General features: G+C 38.5%; 1 protein-coding gene across 13 annotated transcripts in view; it reads left to right on the top strand.

Moving 5' to 3' along the window:
- The first annotated feature begins 4,828 nt into the window (after nt 1-4,828).
- The window catches only part of MTMR3 (myotubularin related protein 3), a 116,075-nt gene continuing 105,438 nt past the window's right edge, over nt 4,829-15,465 (top strand). For 6 of the 13 annotated variants that reach the window (XM_032471338.1, XM_032471346.1, XM_032471340.1 and 3 more), the window contains exon 1: nt 4,829-5,067. The gene's annotated coding sequence lies outside the window, so the exon portion shown is untranslated. Of the gene's footprint in view, nt 5,068-5,154; nt 5,425-15,465 lie in introns of those variants that run through there. The other 7 variants (XM_032471349.1, XM_032471348.1, XM_032471343.1 and 4 more) reach the window with 2 other exon arrangements.

Raw genomic sequence — 15,465 nt, 5'->3', positions numbered from 1 at the left:
AATTGTAAAAGATAACGTGATTTAAAAATAATACTGTAAACCCATGACACGTAAACATCAATAACATATTTTTATGAAAAATTACTGTGTTTTCCAGAACAAAAATTTTGGTGAGAAGAATGGCATTGCTTTACACATTTGCAGCTCTTATTAAAGTTTAACTTAATAGAAGAGTTCTGCATTCTCTTATCTGCTTCTGCATTCAGTCTGTGTCAGTTTGTTTTAGTTGGAATACATGAAGACAATCCAGCCTCATGCAATTCAGATAGTGGTAGATATTCTTTTTTTCTACTACACTAAAACTGGAGAAGGGGTAGTTTCTTAAAGTTTAGTTGCATAAATTCATTTGAATGAATTTTTTGTATCCAGTTACACTGAACTCCATTGGTGTATCTTGCACTTTGAATAGAGCTTTTATTCATGCATGATCTGGTAACATTATGCATTGGTCATTTGGAAAATATTGGTTCACTGGGTTATGTGGCTCTTCTAAATGTTGGCACAGTTTATTATACAATATCAGAAACTCACTTTGTTAATATTATTACCCATCTAAGCAGAAAGGATGTTAAGGGTTTGGAAGCTGTCAAGTTCATGGTGGGACATTCATGTTTTCCAAAATTCTAATTAAGCTCAAATTTTATCATTGGCAACCAAAACCTTCAGTTGTTTTACCTAAGTGACAAACTTATTTCATACAGTTTTTGAGAAACTGTCTGCCAAATACCCAAGTCTGAATAATTATAGTTTGCACTGTTGACCATTCCTTTCAAATAAAGTGAAAATAGTTTGTTTTTCTTTAACCCTTTTTTTCCCTAAAAAAAGAGGCTAGTTCAGTTTGCAACTCAAACAATAGTGCTTTTCCTTGAGATGACCGTCTTACTTCTGTACATAGCAAAAGTGCTTTATGCATGGGAAGTAACTGCCTAAGGGGTGTGGGGTGTTCTTTCATAGTGATGAAAAGTGTTTTAAAACTGGATACAGTTGGTGGCTGCACAATATTGTAAATGTACTAAGTGCCACTGAATTGTCTACTTTAAAATGGTTTTTATGTTCTGTGAGTTTCACCTCAATAAAAAAGTGAAAAAGGGTGCTTTATGCATAAATTCCTATTATTACAGAGAATATTAAAAAGACTTGTAGTCAAAGGTCTAGAGTTAATAAAATTAAAAATTTTTAAATTGCTTTGTTAAGGACATTCTTAAGTGAAATTGGCATTTTGTTTACTACCAGTGTTTTTTTTTTTTTACCAGTTTACTACAGTACATTTGTGAAAAATATGGTGGCTACCAGTATAAATAGTACCACTGTTTTAATTTGTGCCAATTTTACCACCACTGTTTTTATACCGTCAGTGCAGATATCAACACGGTAAAAAGGTAAATAATTTCTTAGTTTTATTATGAGAACAGTTTTGACCCATCTGGGTCCCTGAACCAGTCTCAGGGTTCCTGAGGACCCACAGACCACACGTTGAGGACCACTGATCTATGCTGAATTGGAGTTGAGCTGACCCACCCCAGTAGTACGTATGTAGTATGGTGAATGGAAAATCCCTGGAGATGTTGAATCACATACATTTGGGTCCAGTTCTAGTTTCTATCTGATCCTGAGCAAGTGATTCCTTAAAATCTGAGAGCCGCAGTTACCTTTGTTTGCTAGCCTGGTTGGAAGGCCAAGGAGATGCTGAAGGGTTATGAGAGTTTGGGGATAATCCTCACAAAGTGCTCACTGAAGGGGAAGTGACTTTTATCATTCAGCAGCAGGACGTAGTATTGAGAAGGCTGCGTTTTGGGGGTCTGAGGGATTCCTGCTTTCCAGGGACCCTGTGCAACCTCAGGAAGCCTTCATCAATCAACCTTTCCATCTGTTCTTAGACTACTTGAAAGAGTCCCTGAGCAGCAGGAAGAATGTTTTCAGCTTTGAAGATAGCAGGGGGAGAAGGAGGCCGAAAGGGTAGCAGGGGGAGGGGAGGAATGTCAGGCGGGTAGAGGGGCCGCTTCGCATGAGAAACAGGGCATGAGAAGCCCTCACTGAATCTGGATTGAGTTTCTCTTTTCTTGACTAACCACACAAAGTTTAGGACTTCGTCTTCAGCCAAAGCCCACAAGGGATCCCACCCATTGGTTTGGCTTTTCATAAGTTACAAAGTTTTCAAACTCATTACTTGAAAGAATCCTTACACACCAATGTGAGGTGAGCACGGTAGTGATTAGGACCCTCATAGAACGGATGAGAAAACTGAGGCACAGAAAAGGGAAATAAGGAACAAGTATATGGAAGCACCAAGCTTCAGATTTAAGACTTTGGACTCGGACTAACTTTCTTTACATTGCTTTTTCTCAGGCCCTTCTCCCTGAAGTGAGTTTTCAAGGCCATGCAGCAGTTTTCTCTTTCTTATTTAGAGACAATTTACTAAGGTCCGCCTTACCAGTAAGCAGGTAGGCAGCAGTGGGAATGAGGTGCAGTACGGAGTTTAAAAGCATGCTCTCGCATCAAATCATCTGGGTTCAAATCCTGATCTTTACACCTTCTCGTGTAAAATGGGGGAGAGTAACAGTACTTGCTCATAGGGTTGTTAAGATTACATTAGATGTACAGGTACAGCACTCATACAGTGTAAGTACATCTTAAGGTTCAATCTGTTAGCTATTATAAGAATGAGGACAAGCAAATAGTGATTTTATGGGCACAGAGAAATTCCTCCCACGTTCTATATACTAGTTGAGGATTCCTTATACCAAGTTAAAAGGCAAATACAGCTATTGTCTAAAAAGAGGTCAGCTGTGATATGCCAAAAATCTCCCCTCTCCCTTCCGATTCTTGGGGAGCTGTGGGATAGGCTGAGTGGGTGCTAACAGCCTATTGGCTGAATCTCTGCTCCAATCCACCTAATTGGGAGCTAGGTAACCTATGGGTGGGCAGCCCTGGCGTCAGGTGCTAGCTTCCATCCAATCAGAGACCACCCAACTATGGAACCGGATCCTTCAGCCTTTGCTTGAGTAGAGAGCCGAGTAGTAGAACTTGTGTCCCTAGGGGATGGAAACTTACAGGAACCTTATTTTATCAGACAATAGGAAGAAGAGGTGTTTTTTGTTTGTCATTCATCTGTTCTTTGTACTTATTATTTCCTTTCTCACTCCATAAAGGCTATAATCATATAACAGTAAAGCAAAACCAGGACAGCAAAATAAAAAGGTGTGGGGTTAAGGAGGAAGGTAAAAATTACCATTAATATTGGGGATTTAAAGGGCCAACAGTAGGCTACCATTGAGCTTCACATTTAGCCCTGGGCTTTCTAGAAGCCAAGGTGAAACGATACACAATCAGATGCCCCATGCTAATTATCAGAAAGGAAGCACACCTGTATCTGTGAGAGAAGGACAAGGAATGTCTCCTGCCATATCAGTAAACAAAGGAAGTTGCAGCCATCAAGCTATGAGCCACTGCAGCCACTCCCTTCCCCCTGCCCTCTCTGTGGTGCAGGCTACGGAATTCAGGGTGGAGATAATAGGGTGCCAGCCAGCAGTAGATAGTTAAGGTGCATATCAAAGGACTGGTTTCAATGAGCCCAGACTCTAGCATTTTCCCACACATAGAACGGTATTAAATTCATTAACTTGAGGTGTTTGTTTTTCTTTAATTAACATTAATCTTTTGATATTCCAACTATCTAGTTTTTGTTGCAAAAACTCTTATATATCCTGATTCCTCCCTTACTTCTTCCCAACAATTGCTCAGAGCTGAGAGGCTGACTCTTGGGCTTAGGTCCTCAGTATGTCCACCAAATAAAACATAACTCTCAACTTTTAGGTTGTGTAATTTTTTTCTCAGGTGACGATGCCACAAAGTGGGCAGTACAGACTGGTGGATGAGAGCATAGTTTTTGTTGTCAGTTCGGGGTTTGGGTTTGAGTAAAAAAGAAAAAAATTAGCGCAGCTTATTCTGGGCTAGAGTTTCTTCATCTGTAAAATTGTGATAATAACAGTGTCTACCTATTAAAGTTGTGAAGATTCAATTAGGTGAGTTGTATAAACATTAGCCATTAATAAAGAAATTTGCTTACTACTTGTCATGAGCAGTTCTAGGTACTGGGGAAAAAATGATGAACCAAACAAACAAGATCCTTATCTTCAAGTAGCTTTTATGTTGGAATGGGATAGAGAGACAATAGAAATGAAAAACAAATGATTGCAGTGTGTTGTGGAAAAACAATACAACAAATGCAAGGATAGATTTAACTTGACTGGTTCTCTCAGCCATTTTCCAGAAGAGTCAAAGGTATAATGTTAAAACGCAACTCTGAGTAGATGAATCTGTTAAGGGCCTTAGTTCAGTACTTAAATGTAGAATTCAAAAGGTTGTTGTGGATGGGTTACAGTTTTTTTTTTTTTTTTTTTTGTATTTTTGTTTGAAAATTCACTTCTTCCAGCTGAGCTTTGGTGGAAGCAATCTGAAATGTATTCTGAGTAGAACCTTGAGCACGCTATACTTACTTGCATTACCTTTAATTAGTTTTAGCCTTACCACAACTACAGGTGAAAGATACTACCATTGTTCTATTTTACTGGTTAAGTAGAGTTGTCTTGATCAGGGCTATAGAGCTAGGAAAGGATGCCTCCCCAAAGTCTGTGGGATCACCTTCGGTTTTCTTTTTCGCCCATTCCCCACCTGTTTCTTTTCTAAGCTGGGCTTCTCCGCCAGCCTCTCGCTCGCCAACCGTGTACAGCTGGTCTGCAGCCCCGCCCACCTACCTCCAGGGGCGTGACCACTGGCCCCGCCCCCGACCAACCCGCGACCGCCCGCCTTCTTTTCCCCGACCGCCGGCTGAGGGCCCGAGCGTGCGCGAGCGTCCTCGCTCGCGGCCAGGCTCGTTGTCGGGAGCGCGCTCTGTGTGGCCGCTGCCGCCATGTTGTTGTGGTTGTGAGAAGGCGGCGGCAGCGGCGGAGCAGCCGATCAAGACGCCCCAGCGGCCCAGGCGCTGGCCCCCGCCGGCCCTGGCTGGGAGCCTTGTAGGGTGGCGGAGGAGGCCGTGCCGTGACAGGCCTAGCCATGTCCTGCCGCCCGGTAAGGAAACCCCCCGCCCCCCCGCCCCGTCTCCTCGGGGGGTGAGGAGGAGCTGGAGGAGGGGCCGGCCTCAGCCCCGGCGCGGCGGCTGTCACCCTCTGAGGAGGCGGCGGCCCGTGGGGGGCTGGGGACGGCGTTCGTGGCCTGGGGAGGGGTGGCCCGGGCGGCGGCCACTGCCGCCAGAGGGAGACGCGGGGAGTGGGAGCGCAGCGGCCCGGCTCGGCCCGTACCCTCAGCGCGGAGAGGCGGGGTCCGGCCCGGGCGGCCTTCCCGGACCTGGTGGGGCAGGCCCACGGGGCTAGGATTGTGAGGCGCAACCCCGGCAGCGTTCGGGGAAGTGCCCGCGGACCCCGGGAGGTGAGTGCGCGCCCCTCTCCCGCGACCGGGTCTGTGGGAGTCCTCCATGGCGAGAAGCCGGAGGTCGGGAGCCAGCGGAGCCCGCGGGGCGAGCAGAGCGGGCCCGGGACTTGTGGGAAGGAGGAGTGGCCGGCTGACTGTGCGGCGGGGCATCCTCCTGACCTGGTAGTACTTTGGTGGGAAGGATGGTTCCGAGGCTGTTGAGAGAGCTCTGCAACGCTGGTCAAACAGCTCCACGAAAGATACGAGTTTTTTTTCAGGTAGAAATCGTGCCACTAAACGTATTGAATCCTGGTGCTTAGGACCTCTAAGATAATATTATTGGGTGTATTTTGGGCTAGAAAACTTACCTCAAAGTAATGGGTAGATTTTACGGTCACTTTGATAAACTCTGGAGTCTGATAAAGCTCACCTGTGAGTTTGCACATGCGTTGCTGTTAGATAATGATGTTCAGGTGTCGTCTCCAGACTGAGGCCTAAATTCTGAACGGTTTTAGTATCTTGATATTTATCTGACATTATTTTCTCACAGCGAGAAAAAAATGCGCATACTCTTCTGGTTGAGGTTCAATTTAGTTTCTCACGATGTGTGGACGGCGATTCCGTCGAGGCCTAGGTTGAATTTCAGGAGATGATTTTTTTTAAAAATGTAAGATGTTTGTGATTTGTACCTGGCGAGCTGTTGGGGACCTTCCGCTTTGAGATTCAAGGCTGTTTTTCGGTGGGGCAGGAGGCAAGACGCATGTTGTTTTTACTCGGAGGCCAAGTAAGATTGGTGCCATTCAGAAAGTCTTCCCTTCTAAGGCCTGTGACTTGGGTGGGTTGAAGAACTTAGAGAGTGAACTCTAAGTAAAACCAGTACTGTACTGCAAACCAAGTACAGTATGTGATATTAAACTAAATTTGGAGGGTTCTAAAATTTTAGATTGGCTCTCTATGAGGGCTTCTTTCAGCTCTAATTACCTCCCTCATTTTCAGGTGGTCCAGAGGTGTTCAACTGACTAGGACACTGGCTGGCGCAGCCCCACTTGTAGTTAATGGCAAGCCATAGGAGAGCTCAAATTTTCTTGGCTTGTAGGCCAGGTTTTTTTAGTTGAGTAGTTACCTAATTAAATACTGGTTCTCAGAAATTGTATGGACTGCCCGAAATGCTGATTCCTGGGCCTTACGCAGAACCTGGTGAATTAAAATCTGAGGGTGGGGCCTGGGAATCCATCCTTACAAAGCTCTCTGAATGATTCTGGCCAGCCAGGGTTGAGAACTTCTGCTTTAGGTCACGTTTGGTATTCCGAAAGATTCCCATTAATTATGACTTCTGAGAGTGTTTTAAATTATCAGTAGAATTTGAGAGGTATGGAAGAGGGGGAAGCCTGAGAGACTTTAAACTGAAAATTGAGCATCTCTTAAAATGAAATGGATTTATATAGGGGAAACATTTGTTGGCAAAAATTTTCTGCAAGCCTTCAGGAACACACTTGATAAAAGTAAATTGTGCTTGACTGAAGGTATATCCAAAATATCCAGAGATATTTTGAGGAATCCAGAGGAAAGAAGCAGAGAGGGAGAGGCATTAAGTCTTTCTGGCCCACAAAGGGATCCACTGAAGGTGCTTCCCAACATCGTGGTTGCTTCTAGACTATCTGATTCAGGTTTCTAGTAAAGTGAGGGAAAGGCAGGTGAGTTAGCAGTCATTTGAGACAAGGGTTGTGAACCAGGAAGGTTTACTGTGGATTGTGAAAAGTGCTTGAAATATGCCTAAGGCCATGAGGAGTGGTAAAGTCAGTTTTTAAGTCTGTTGTAGTTTTGGTTGACACCTTCTGTGGTAAAGTGGAATGCTGAGTTACCAAAGGAAGTATTCATTTTGCAGAGAGGGTGTGGTGAGGTTTTTTAAGTTTGGAAGAAAATGTTACAGTTGTGTAGGGTAGTGAAGAAATTTGGTAAATATCCTGTCAAATCATAGAGTAGTACTTTTAGAGAAGTACACTCAGTTCTCCAGTACGAGAGCCAGAGGCCATGTCTTTGATACCTTTGTGTCTCCAGTATCTAGCATAGTTCCCAGTGTATACTATGCCCTCAGATATTTGTTGAGTAAATGAATAGTACTGAGATGGGAAAAAACAGTTTATGGTGGTTGATAACATTAGTTATTAAAAGCTACTTGATAACTTGAACTGGGTTAGAGTCAGTTTTTCAGTTCTTGTGGTTTGGAACTTGAGATCCCATCGAGAGGTTCTGTTTTTTTAAAGATTTTCATTGTACACTTTTCCTGTTCCCTAGTTTTTGGGTCTTAATGTCTTAGTTTTTTTAGGTGTTAGTAACATTTTTTAAGGAGCATATTTTATTACATTAAGAAAAATTTAGAATAATGGGAAGCTGTAGATTGGCAGAAAGTCTGTGTCATTAATTTAACTGTGTGACTGCTTGGGAATATCACTTCTGGGCCTCAGTTTTCTTATCTATACAATTAAGGCTTGTACTCATTCATCTCAAGTAGTTTCTCCAGACTGATTCTGCAAATCTTTAATAATTTGTAATTATGTTATGTTATTTCATCTTATAGGTAGATGAAACTTTCAATTAAAAAAAACCAAAGAATATTCTGTCTTGGGTTTTGCTTTTTTGGCTTACGGATTTTAGACATTGTCTAGGAGTGCTCTGGAAATTGAGTACGTGTTGCAAGTATTATGCAGAAACAACTTGCTTATGCTGTTGAAATTCACTTAGTGTTGAAATCAAAACAGATTTCATATAGGGAACTTCATAATTTAGTGTGGAGCCACAAGATTAAGAATGGTTTGGGGGAAGTTTCTGCAATTTATATGGCCAGTTGTTTCTTTCAGACCACCGAATTCTTTAATTTTCTGTGGTTAATTTATATGTAATTTTATAATCAGTGAAACTTTGACTTAGAGTATGAGATCAAATCGATATCAGATTGAAGTAGGATTCCCAACAATTTTAGAAGATAACAATATTGTTAACACTCATTGCCATTTTTAATCTTAATTTTATGATAACATTGTTGGTATCATGCTTTTTATCTTCATTTTTGCGTCTAGAACCTTAACATACCTTTTAAGTTCCTTTCAAGTTCATATTTATATCAGGTGTTCAAAGTGAAAATTGTTGTAACATGACAGTAGATGACCTATAAATCCTGGGTTCAAGCCCAGGTTGTGCTTCTCATTAGCTGGCTTGTTTCTGGCAAACCATATAACCCTTCTGAGCTTTAATTCCCTCATTAGTAAAAAGAAGAAGAGCAGCTTCTCTATTTATCTCACTCTGTCAGTGAGGATCAAATGGAATGGCATGTATGGAAAGCAATTAAAAAATGTAAAGGGCTGATACTAGAATCCTATTGTATTAGAATTCTATTTTCCTGGAAGAGTTGGCTTGTGGAGCAGTGGTAAATCTGGTATGTGCTGTCAAGTGCATAATTTACTAATATCACTCATAAGGCAACAGAAGATTTCTGCTTCTTTACTCTGCCTGGAGAAACTTTTTAGCATGTATTTGCATCCTGTCTGCCCATAGAAATAGTGTTTTGAGAACTTCAGAGGGATTGGGGATGTCTCACATTTGTGCCAAGGTTTGCACTTGGAATAGACTTGCTAGGTTCACCCATTTTATGTTGGAGCAGTCGTGTTAAGAAGTAGGGTCAAGGAGTTTGGTGCATTCTGTGTGAAGTTTTAAGTCTATGTTTTCTTAATGGCAGGTGGCAGCATCATAGGGTAATGAAATCAATGGTGATTTTAAAAAGCATTAAATAGAAAATATCAGCAAATCAAAAATGATAAAATATTTAGAAAATCTCGATTTTTTTCTATGTATATATATGTTCTGAGTTGGAACATAAGATGTATTTTTCCTTGAGCTGTGGTAAAGCTTTGAAGCTGTTGCTTAGGAACATGGTACCTGAGCTATGCAGTTAGGACAACTGTCTATAAGATAGTAAGGCATAAAACGAATGAACAGCTATAAGGAAATTGTGAAGTTGGGTTAAATTAAAGCTATTTTGTTAAGGGTTAAATACCTCCTACCTCTGTTATACATTGTTGATTAATGAACAAAGTTAAGACATAAACTTATGCTAGTATTCTTAAGCACTCTTCCCTTAAATAGACTGCTTGATAACGGCAAAGGTATTGTCTTGGTGCTGATTACTACAAAGCATCATCTTGGCTATCTGTTCAGGCCTGAATCTATTATGTGCCTATTTGTGTCTTTGTATACTGTTTAGAATGATTTTATTATAAGAGTAGCAAGCTTTTCTGATTTCACTTCTCTGTGTTCTAGATTTAATTTTTTCAGTAGCTAATGCTTTTGTAATTTAGTTGCAGAAGAGAAATACAAATTTATTTAGGTTTCTGAATTAATCATAGATTGGCAATCTAGCAAAATACAAGGAATTATAAGTATGTTGATAAACCCTGACATTTGGAAAGAATTGGTATTAAGACAGGATGGTTGACTTGAAATAGGGTATTTCTTATTTTTTTGTTTATGCCTATCATTTTTCTGTAAGATAAAACAAATTTGTGATCATAAAGTATTTAGACTGATTCCACAAACCACATGGGACAAAGTAGTGTTTATAAAGAGTTTTTGGAAGTCTACAGGGCTAAAATAAGGAGTTTTAAGTTAATTTCACTTTTAATTTCAAAATGAAATTGTTGTTTCTATTTATGAAAACTACAGTACATACTCAGTGGGGGAACCTACAAAAAAAATTGAGATAATGTAGGAGAATAAAGAAAAGTAGAGATGACCCTATACAGATGAGTCTATAATCTCATTTAGATGTAATGTTTGGTTTTTTTCTTTTTTACTTACACATAACCACTGAAATACTTAAAGAACAACTTTCCATGTTGATGTTCCTGTAATGGTTATTTTGTGTTCTGTGATATGGATGCATCATAGTTTACAGCAATTCTGTTAATGGACATTTCACTTCTCATAAAATAGTGCTGTGATGTACTCATTTGGACTTTATAAATATAATTGTGCTATTGTCTTAGGCTAAATTCCTAAAAGTGGGATTTACTTGGACAAAGATTGTGTGTTTTAAATTTGAATATACTCAAGGTGCCCTATAGATAGGATGGTATTTTAAAGTCTCAGCAACAGTGTATTAGCGTCCAATTCCATATGTTTTTGCTAGTGATTTACTATCTTCTAGCTTGTTGATAGGCGTTTAAAATAGTTTGGGACAGTTTTTCTTTATTCTTTTTTCAGCATCAGATTTAGCCTCTACAGCTTTACTGTGGATGGGGCAGGTAAAAATGAAAGTGCAGTGATAGGGGCTACTTGAGACCACTGGTCTCTAAACTTTTTGATTACTCATCCCAACAGTAAAGAAGAAATTGAGCATTAATTCTCAGTCCTTAAGTATTTATTTAATTTACAAATATGTGTAGTAACTGGTTATTGTACACCTTACGAAATTTAACAAGGATAAGAATTAAAAATAAAGTTAAAATGTCTTTCTCCTTTACTCCAGTGGAGCATCTTGGATACTCCTTGAGGTGTAGTATGTTCTGCTTTGGATATCATTGCTTTAAGATTTAATGTTGGGCTTTTATAGATGATTGTTTTTGGGCATTTCTACTAGTTCTGCAGATGATCCAGCTTAGTTGTATTATGATAATCTTAAAGTGTCCCGTGTTGTTGAGAGCCATATCTGCAATAAGGGCAGACATAAACCTTGCTCATTAAGCATCAGTTTGATACCTTTTGTCATTGTTCAGGTGGCTGAATTTGAAAAGGGAAAATCATAGGATAGAAAACAGTCTAAATAATTATCCTACTTCTCTTAGATATGAAGAACTAATACTGTGTAGAGTATGTTTTAAAAAGTCTATGCTTTATGGAAGGCAGTTTGGTTGTAACATTTGTTTTCTAAGAGTTTAAGTCTTGGAGACTGAGTGAAAGGATGAATAATTGCTACTTGCTTTCCTTTGCTTGTAAAATACCACAATTAACCTGTCACTCTAACTCCATTTGGAAGAGCCTGAGTCAATAACTGTTTAAAAATGCATTCTTGGACTGAAACTTAACATGATGAATCTTAGATTAAAAGGTAACTTTTTTCTTAAGTTTGAATAAATTGCTTTTGATTGGTCTTGCTTTGCCCCTACCCCCCATAAGTTATGAAATCAGAAATTGATGCTTTTTGCACTAAAGAAATGAGTCTCCCTCTCTCTTCCCATCGTGGGGAATTTAACTTCAGTTATTTTATATGGCTCGTTGTCAGAGAAAGATAATATTAAAGTAAGTCTTAGAGATTTGAAAATAGCAACTTGAGTAATTTTTTTTTGCCAATTAAATTTTCTGCCGGTTGAAAGAAAATTTATATTAAAGATGATTGCTAAATGCAGTATTTTGGGAAAAAGACCAGGTATCCCTTTTTACCTTAGGTAGCATGATTTATAAGGTGCTGTCACATACATCTTCTTAGAGCCTCATAAGGATTTGAGAGCATCATTTAATCAGGGATGTTGTGACTCCTTTGAGGCCACATGCCTAGTGTGTGACATCATATTTAAAGAGATAGACTGTAAGCACTGCAGAAGTAGATGCTCCTGATGGCTGTTCTCTCTCACTTCCCAGCACTTAATATACTCCTGGTACAGAGTAAGCTATCAATATTTATGGACTGTTTAAACTCTTGTGTATTTGTTTACACATATAAATAAGTTATAACATTGTAAATCCAACGCATCGTTTTCTGTAGTTAGGTTGTTCCTCATCTTATGTGCACAGAAAATGTTTCTGTGGGAGTGGTCATTAATTTTACATCAGCCTTTGAGATATCCTCTTACTTTCTCTTAAGGATGGGTTCACAGTGACAAAAAAAAAATGAGTCTTGATCTAATTCCTTTCACTGTGTGTCCCTTCCTACTGGCAAGGCTCTCTCTCTCTGTGTGTGTGTGTGTGTGTGTGTGTGTGTGTGTGTGTGTGTTATTTATAAAGTAGGCTGCTACTTAAAAAGGAAACATACTCATTAGTTACTCTTTGGGTATGTAATGGTTCTTGAAACATGGACTCCATGATTGCTATATGGTGAATGAAAAGGAGCAAGCATGATTTCTCTCACTTGTCTCATTCTTTCCAATTCCTGTACACATCGTTTTGGCTTACTCTGAAAACTGAAAAAAGTTAGTCTTCTGAAGAAACTAGTATTTTATTTCCCCTTTGTTCTGCTGTACTTAAAATTCTGTTTGGTGAGTGAGCTAATATCCTTTTATAAGCTAGAGACCCTGTAAAGAGAATGGAAATGTTAATAGTGATTGATTTCTGGCTGAGATGGTGACTATTTTCTGATTGATATTCTGTAGTTTCCCAATTTTCTATGAGTGTGTATGACTCTTAGGAAAAAACTATTCTAAAGTACATTTTAGTATCTTTAGTTTTCATTAACTGTCTTATGAAGGTTTAAGTCATAGTCACCAGTGAGAAAAAGTATGTTGTTAATTGGCTCCAGTTCCTAATCAGAGTGGCACCTGTAGGAAGTGGTATGGGAAATGGGATAGGCAAGCTGATGGGAGCTTTCTCATTGTAAACTCCGCTATGACTGAGACAGCCTGGGTTTTGGTCACAATTAAACACAAGGCCTCCACCTAATTTTGCTCTTTCTAATGGGCTGATTGAGAATTATGAATGATACCTTAAAAAGAAAAATCAGATTCTGTGAACTCTAAACACAGAACTCAGCCTGAATTTCCAGTTCTCCTGCTGACTTGCCATGTGAACTTGAGCAAGTTCTGTAGCAGTGTGTATGTGTGTGTTTTAAAGTATCAAGTGGGATTATAGCAACTCAGATGTGATACAGATTTTGTAATTTGAACTGAAAGATACTTAGATAAACGATTTTTATTTTGACAATATAGTCTCATAGGGGTTTTGGTGTTAATATACAGCCAGGAGTTGAGCCACTGTAAGTTTCTTTACTCATCTGGTAATATTTTAGGAAGATGTATGTAATATATTCTTTAGCGTTTAAGTGATTAGATAAAGCTTGTCAACTTTTGCTATTAGTTTATTGCAAATTATAGTGGCTTAAACGCTTGTGTAAGTAGATGACATATCATTTAGAATGTTAGACTCCTGGGGTAGGACATTTGTAATTATCTGCCCTTAAATTTTTCTTTTCAAGAATAAAATTAAAGTTGAAGAGCAATCAAAGTAATGAAGGTAGGTACTAATACAAGTTTTTAGGGGTTTTTTAGTTAAAATTTTGTAGTAAAGATTAACAGGCTTGTCAGAAAAAAATACTCTGTAGAAGTCCATAAAGCCCATACTCTTCTGTTCCCAAATTTCACAATCTTGGCTTTCTTTTTTTCACTTTTTAAAAACTGAAAAAAAAAAAAAATTAAAAAAATCTTTTACCTTTTTTTAATGGAGATACTTACTGGGGATTGAACCAGGGACCTTGTGCATGCTAAGCATGTCCTCTACCACTGAGCTGCCCCCTTTCTTTTTTAAAAGTAAAATTTAAATATTTTAAAAATTTCGAAAAATACTGATAACAAACACCATATATCTTATTTAAAAGATGTTGATTTAGATTTAATAGATGTTGACATCTTGTCAGATATGCCTCAAAGGTGTATTTATATTTGTTTTTAAAAATTAAAATATTACATGGTTGGAGTCCTTTTTGCCCTCATCTTAAATTCTGTTTATTAACTGGAGATCGATTTACTATCTTAGCCCATGCTTATATTCTTCCAACGAATGTCTCTGTGTATTTAACATGTAGTATTACTGTGTTTCAAATGTATATGGTACTGTAGTAGATATATTCTGCAATTTTAAAAGCTTGAAATTTATGTATGTTGATGTATGTATATTTATGTAATAGCTATATAGTATCAATTGTACAAGTAGAACACAATTGTAGTCCCCTAGTAATAGTTGTTTTCAATTAATATCTTAAAATTTCTCTTCAGAAGTATCAAACTATATGTGCCGATTTATACTTTTTTTTTTTAAGATTACAGACATTTTACCTGTCACAGAATATAGATTTATCTCATTTTAAGGACTATGTAGTTTTTTTTTTTTTTTTTTTTTGTGATGGGGAGGTAATTAGATTAATTTATTTGTTTTATTGGAGGTACTGGGGGTTGAACCCAGGACCTCCTGCATGCTAAGCACATACTCTACCAGTGAGCTAGATCCTCCCCACCAAATACTATGTAGTTTTTTAAAAACTTTTTATAGATACATTACAATTATTTATCTAGTCCTTTACTGATAGACATCTAGGGATTATTTTTTGGCATTTTCCCCCCTATTACAATAAGGATGTGATGGATATTCTTTCACTTTATACTTTGAACAACTGTAGGATTATTTAACAGAAATAATTCTGCAGAATAACTTTTTAGGGAGCCAAATTGCATTCAATAAATGTTGAAGCTTTTATATTAAAGCTAAACCAATATGTGTATTTGTAACTTTCTCATTCTGACTGGGTGCTATGTAAGAGATACTGAGATGGATAGCTTCTTAATATAAAGCATATAATATAACTAATTTGTTATAATTGCATAAAAGAAATAAGAGGAGTTGCAGTTTTATATAGGTAAGGCATATAGGAGCTGTGTTTGGAGCGTATTGGTTTTGCTAGCACAGAATAGAAAGAGGATTCAAAAGTAAGTTTGTAAACTGTTTGCTATATATTATTGAAATCAAATCATTAAAATACTTGAAATTTCTTATACTCTCTGTACTGAGCCTTCTTAGGCTTTTGAGATCAAAGGCAGTTTTGGCAAAGATGTGTGTGGTGGCAGTGTTTATAATTGGGGGCAAAGATTGGAAAGCAGTGGAAAATCTGTACTGTTCTCAGAATTAGGTGATAAGGACCTGAATTAAGGTGGTGGCAAGGTGGTAATTTAGGTGGCTAGATTAAGGTGGAAGATTGTTAGTCAGCACCCTGAGAATGATTCACAGTTAAAATTTGAGTATTTGATAATATTGAGAGAACCTTTCTTACTATGTGGCTTACCTTCGCGTACTTTGTTTGCAAGAAGA

Source organism: Camelus ferus, chromosome 32 (assembly GCF_009834535.1).
Source record: "Camelus ferus isolate YT-003-E chromosome 32, BCGSAC_Cfer_1.0, whole genome shotgun sequence".
NCBI classification, from domain to species: Eukaryota; Metazoa; Chordata; class Mammalia; order Artiodactyla; family Camelidae; genus Camelus; species Camelus ferus.
Note: the sequence above shows the minus strand (reverse complement) of the source record. Positions and strands in the feature narration are given on the sequence as shown.